We start from the raw sequence: 7,251 nt of genomic DNA on the forward strand, positions 1-7,251 counted from the left end.
TCAAGTTCATTCTATATCTCTTGACATTCAGAGCGTTAATCTTTCTAACATACTTCTTTTGAACAGCTGTCGTCATTAATTGGGGGATAATCTACATAGAACCAAAACATTAAGATGAACATAAAAGAACAAAGAGACTCTCGGGTTATCCATTTGATCATGAAAAGTAATCACCCACATGGGTAAGGGAAACTGGATAATGTTGGTCCAGCTAACAGACACTTGAGTCTTACCATTTCGAACACACACAAACACAGACACATGCACAGACACACACACACACACACACACACACACACACACACTCCTACTATGGATTAAAATATTTGGGATTAAACTATATACATGAACCAGGCTTTAAAATACTTAAAAAAAATTCCAAGGATGAGGATGATTAATTTGATATAAAGATCAAAATTTGGGATCACTAAGGTATATTTTTGTATTCGTGTATATCATAAGCCATATTAATAAACCACAAGTAGAAAAATGCCTCTCAGTTGTATTGACTTGAAGTCAGCACAATCATGCAATATATAGGTCAACTATTTAAGCAAGATTATATCCCATGCTTCATATGGAAATGAAGGAACCCTAAGGGAGAACTGATATGTACACACATGGGGCTTCAGTAAAATTGCGGCTGGTGTCTCAGAAAAGAATCTGGCTCAAATCCAAAAGGGCTGTTTGGAAAAGAACTTGAACTGGGACCCATATTTAACCAATAGGAGGAAAGTCAGTGTCAGCAGATGAAGAAACAAAGTCCAATGAAGAACAAGGAAATAGCAATAACACTAATGACGATAATAGTGACGATAAGCATCTTTTAAGTACTATGTGCCAATTTCAGTTATAAGTGTTTTTACATGGTTATGCATTTGATTCTCACAAGAGGTCAATGAAGCAGTTACTTCTGTGATTTCTCCACTATATAAATTAAAAAGATTCAATTACAGATAGGTTTGATATGTCTATCAAAGGCCGTATACTAAATGACAAGGAGAAGTTATATTTTAAATGGTATATTTGTTGAATGAATGTGTATTGTATGCTTGTTTTCCCATTTCTCTCTCATTCCGTCTATCTCTACCTCTCTTTTTCTCTGGGTGTATGCATGTTTTCATGTGTGGGGGAAAAATATTGGTGGGTGTACGTGATATCAGGAGTTGCTGTTGGTTACCCTCCTACCTTATTTAATGAGGTGGAGTCACTCAGTCACACCTGGAGCTGGGTGATGTGGCTGGCCTGATTTAGCGAGATTGCTCTAGGAATCCAGTCCATATCTTCCAAGGCTACATGCAGGAAGGCTGCCATGCCAACCCAACATTTACATGGGGTCGAGGAATCTGAGCCCAGCCCTCATGCTTGTGCAGCAAGCACGAGAGTTTAGATGGATCTGACCCAGCTCACTCAGTGGGTTGAGAGCAGTGGCAGTCATCGGGATGGACACTTTCTACTCTGCTGGGCATCGGCATGGAATGCGAGGGGAAATTCCACCATGCCATTTCCTGTTAGTTAAAACTTATGGAGGGAAAATGTGTGACTTTAACATGTAAACCCAGAGCTGACCCCTAGCCAAGAGATAGTTTCTAAAGGCAGGAGGACAAGTTACAAGTGAGAGTATACCAAGCAGTGAGGAGTGGAAGGAAGTGGTTTGGGACAGATTTTATCGATAAAAATGTTTTCATCAGTAAAATGATGCTCTTGGGCAAAATCGGCAAGAATTCTTTTATCTTGGCTATTCTTATGATCTCAAGCAAAGGTCAAAGTAGAGATTGTGTCTCTGTATGTCTCTATATCGGGTGGACCAAAACACAGCGGGCCATGAATAATCATGGAGCAATAACCCTGCATCTAGAAGCTAGGAAGCATCTGTTAGACAAATGGAAATGGTAGCGTTCTTTGATTGAGTCCTGATTCTTCACTTAACTACCTCAGGAGCTGCTGAGAAAGTTACCTGATGCGTTTATGGAAACCTCCATGACCTAATCAATTTTCTCCTTCTAAGAGAAAGGCCTTAGCAGGAGAGAGCATCATTTTCCGAAATGCTGCCAAATGAAGAAAAAGACAGAGCAATCTATGGCGACAGCCACCTGGACTCTTGTGGTTTGTTGCTGGCTGTTTCTCTTTAGACAAGCGAGCCCTGCCTGACCTCAGAGGTAAAGGTCCTCCTTGTGTTAACAGGAAAGACAGGGTCATGTGCACTCCTTTCTGTCGTGCTGCGTTTTTAAAGTCTGAGAAGAAAAAAAGAATGTAAAATGTGGAGGTTGGGGGAAAGTTGGGGGGGTTGTAATTCATTGTGACTGATGCCACTGTGTCTATCTCATGCAATATTTAGCTGCTGTGTCTATTTGGAGCACTGAGAATAGCAACAGTCCTCAAAATCAAGCCCCATCTATGGCTGAACAAAGCAGATGGGGACATTTTTTTCCACATAGCAACAATGATTGGGTTTATGTAGCATCTGTCCTTGGAGAACCTCTGAGAGACGTTGAGAGTCCTTTTTTAGTCCTCACTATAAGTGGTTTAGGAGAGGCCTGTGAGATGGCTCAGTGGGTTAAGATGCTTGCCATGTGAGCCTGAGAACCTGAGCTCAACCTGCAGTTCCCACGTTAAATAAAACAAATGACCAGATACATTGGCACACATCTGTAAGCCTAGAACTCATGCCAACAGGAAGATGGGAGCTGGAGTAGACTCTCCCCAAAGCTTATAGGCCAGCTAGCCTAGTGTATGCAGCACAACAGAAAGAAGAAAGACCCTCCCTCAACAATTTTGAAGGAAAGGACCGACTCCCCAATGTTGTCCTGTGACCTCTACATGTACCCCATGGTATCCATGTGCCTGTACTCACACACCACAACTCACCAGCCCCCACCACACACACATATGTATCATCCCTCCACATGCATACCCTGACACGCACCCCACACACACACCACCACCACAACTGCCCATACACATGCACGTTTAAACAGAAGAAGTCAATGAGGCTAGTTAAAGGGATCATTCCTACCAGTTTTCATCATGTAATGAGGCACACCCTAGTCTCCTGATATAACAATTTCTTTAGTCAGGAGTTTCACTGCTAAAGCCAAGGTTGTGCCTGATTCAGGGACCAAAGAAGAACACTTGATATGAACCTGCCATTTGAACACAGCAGGAGCAATCTAGTGAATACAAAAGCAAGAAAAGACGTATGCGATTTGGTAAAGTCTCAGGTCATATTGAGCACAGTTAGGAAAGAGACTTCGACATATGGAAAGGGAGGTCTACAAAGGAAAAGAAGAAAAACCCTACAGTGTTGGGCTGGAATTGGACATAAATAAACTCACAACACTATTTGAAAATATATGTGTGTGAACGTTGAATGGATCGCAGATGCATAGAGGTATAGACAGGTCTAATACATTCTTACTTGTTCCTTATCACTGTCTACAGAACACATCTAGACTCAATGCAGTTCTTAGCCATAGAATTTTTCTATTGAGGGGAACCAAGGCTTGGCGAGCAAAGGTTGGTTGCAAAGCCAAAAGCAGAACGATATGTCCCCAAAGTTTTGGCAACATAAAGTGGGAAAGCACTGAAAGAATGAAGAAACAAGTGAAACAAGCTTCTCAGAGTGAAAGGGTTCCTGATTGGCCAAATAGAGGAGGATTTAAATGTCAAAACAAGCGGTTCTAAATAAATGATTCTAAATAAATCCTCTAAAACTGAGATCTTTGAATATATACTAAAGAAAGAGAAAGAGAACATGGAGGAGGAGGAGAAAATGAGAAGAAGAAAGAAGGAGAAGAAGATGAAGGAGAGAGAACCTTTCACGTTGGTGAAAAGCCAGCTAATAAAGGTAGGGACATGTTGAAGATAGAATTAATTCCCAATGAGCACCATGGTGGTGGTGGCTTCAGATGAGTATTGTTAATGGATACTAGGAAAGATGACAAAGGTCTTGCTGAAGTGTATTATAGTGGTTCCTTTGGACATTGCATACAATGCATCTATTAGACATGAAGAAAAAGTATGATTTCTAGGGTGGAGAAATGGAGCACAAAACAGTTTGTCAGGGGGCTCAAGGTTTGGTCCTACTACAGACTGACTTGAGAGAAACAGAATGGTCTACTTTGGTGATGTATCTGTCAAGAGAACACTGCCTGGGTTTGGTCATGAGGAAATATAAAACCAACACAGGTTGAGGGATATTATGCTTTGATTATAAAGTATCCCTAAGAGGTTGATGTTCTGAGTGCATGGCCCTTAGCTGGTAATACTATTTTGAAAGTTTGTGGAGTCCTTAGGAGGTAGGGCTTAGTGACAGGGCGTTGTTCCCTAGGTCCTTGGCTATATGTTATCCTTGCTCACTGTCGGCCTCACTCTCTGCTTCTTGGTCCAGAGTGATATGAGGAGCTTCAGACATGCATCCCAGAACCATGAGTGGAGCTATTCTATAAGGCCATCCCATCTTCAGCCCTTATGATAGGCTGAAACCAAGAGCCAAAATAAGTCTTTTTTTCATTTAAGTTGCTTCTTGCATGCATTGTCCCAGTAGTGAAAATGAATGAATACTACAAAGAGTCTGACTCTTCCTGTTGTCCTAATGTCTTTAGAAAAGAATAAAAAGTGAGTATTATACAATACAAGGAAGACTCTGTGTCACAATGACTCCCATCTACTTTGCAAAAAGGGTCTCAGGAAATGGCTCAGTGGTTATGGGGTCTGGCTTCTGTTTCCAGAGGACCTAAGTTTGGTTCCCAGCACCCACAATGGTTCACAACCATCTGTAACTCCAGTTCCAGGGGACTTGACTCCCTCTTCTGGCCTCTGTAGGTGCCGCATGCACATGTTGCACAACTATACACCTATGAGAATAAAATAAAAATCTAAATAAATCTAAAAATAGACCGTAAAGGCACCAGGTGTCTTCTTTATCTGTCAGTCACCTACCCAGCAAGCTTATATTGTAATACATATCTGATGCTGGAAGACCCAGTTGCCCCCCCCCCATGTCTAGAGAATAGATTGATCTCATTCAATACAATGGGAGTGAAGTACCAATCTGGCTTCTGCTATACCCCTTCTTCTCAGGACTTCCACTTTATGGCTGCTAAGCTGGAGTTCAGACAGAAGACAGGAGAATTTTGTCTAAAAGCACACACATTGACAGTGGGTTTGTTGGAATAGCTCCTCCCTCTAATCTTGTTCCTGTCTCAATACTTGAGAAAAGAAACACTAACCCAATGAATAACCTAATAGGACAATGGATATTGGGTGTTCTTCCTTTAAAGAACCAATGCTTCATGACCTTCCTCACACCAAGGGCACACCTGCACAGAGAAAATATAATGATGACACTTCCTTCATTGGTCAACAGTGGTTGCAATTGGGTCACAAAACTTTGTATTATGGTAAAGGTGGTGTGTTTAGCTGGAGTTCTGAAGAAACCAAGGTTAGCTATCACATCTAGACGCCACCACTTGCTTGCTCTACGGTCTAAGGAATAGTAAGTAAGGAATATTAAGGTCTGTGTCTAAGGAATATTAAGTAGCTCAGTGTCCTGAACCTGTCCTCTTCTCTGTAAAGCAATAGCAGCACCTCACAGGATGTCTATGGGACTTGGACAGAATCATAAAAATGAGTTGCAAACCATTAAACTATAAATGTAAACTTGAAACACTTCAGAGAGCTAGCACATCTACTTGGATTCATTGAAATGATAATATTATGAGTCTTTAAAGATGCCCCTTCCTATCCCAAGGCTAACCTTTCTCTACTGTGGCTCTTTAAGACTTTGGAAAACTTTACAACATTTAAAACTCAAATTCCAGACTTTCATTTCAAGTTAAGTAAGTTTCTCAACTTCAGACCAAATTCTATATAGTTGCAGTGACCTAAAATTTAGAAGTGATCATCCTCTTTAGATGGGACATACATAGCTGGCCACAGTCCTCATTCATCGTATTTGTCTCAAGCCTCATTCATTTATACTTTCTGTCCTTAGTCCTTTGAATCATAACTCATATCTACCAGACTACAGTGAACATCCCCCAAGAAGAACTCAGATCCACCAACTTCTGCTCTAGAGCCTGCTTACTTTATTTCTCTTGCTGTGACACAATATCCTGACAAAGGCAACTGAGAAGGAGGGCTTGATTTCAGCTCACTGTTCAGGCCACAGTAGAAGGGAAGTCCTAGTGGCACAGACTTGGAGAAGCTGTTCACATCCACAGTCAAGAGAAGAGAGAAATGAATACACATGTGCTCAGTACAAAGCTAGTTTTGTCTAACATGGCACAGGGCCCAAAACCAGGGAACAGTGCCACCCTCTTTCAGGCTGCGTCTTCCTACACCAATTATGGCAATCACAACAATCCTCCACAGACGTACCCACAGGCCAACATGACCTAGACAATCCTTCACTGAGACTCTCTTCCCAGGTGATTCTAGGTTGTGTCAAGTTGGTAATTTAAACTAACCATCACAGAGCCCCTTGCTCTGTAATTCCCATGTGCCTCACACAGCACACATGGAGCTCCTAGCTCATAGTTAAGCCTATTTATTTTCTACAAAGCTAAAACTCAAAGGCTCTTATTTTCCCTTATTAGGAAAAGCTCTACGTTTCAAAATAATTAAAGCCTTCCATGCCTTCTTTGGGGAGGCTTAGCCCCTTCGCCCTCCACTCCCATAGTTTCCTTTGGCAGTTCTGCCTCTGTGTACATGAATGTTGCTCTTGGACCTCCTGTTTATGGGAAACACCACCTGATGGGGTGGTGACATCACAGAGGAGTACAACCCACAGGAACCATTCTGCTGTGAATGGAAATCCAGATAAGGAGAGAAAGAGAGAGAGAGAGAGAGAGAGAGAGAGAGAGAGAGAGAGAGAGAGAATTAACATAGTATGTGGTAGAGCTCACACCTCCACAAATGGAGATACCTGACTGATGGTTTGTATGCTTGGCCCAGGGAGTGGTAATAGTAGAAGGTGTGGCCCTGTCAGTGTGGGTGTGGCCTTGTTGGAGTAGGTGTGGCCTTGTTGGAATAGGTGTGGCCTTGTTGAAGTAGGTGTGTCCCTGTGGGTGTGGGCTTTAAGACCCTTGTCCTAGCTGCCTGGAAGTCAGTGTTCTGCTAGCAGCCTTCATATAATGATGTAGAACTTTCAGCTGCTCCTGTCCCATGGTTGCCTGGATGCTGCCATGTTCTTGCCTTGATGATACTGGATTGAATCTCTGAACATGTAAGGCAGCCACAATTAAATGT

The sequence above is a fragment of the Rattus norvegicus genome, chromosome 5, assembly GCF_021556685.1.
Source record: "Rattus norvegicus strain SHRSP/BbbUtx chromosome 5, alternate assembly SHRSP_T2T, whole genome shotgun sequence".
NCBI classification, from domain to species: domain Eukaryota; kingdom Metazoa; phylum Chordata; class Mammalia; order Rodentia; family Muridae; genus Rattus; species Rattus norvegicus.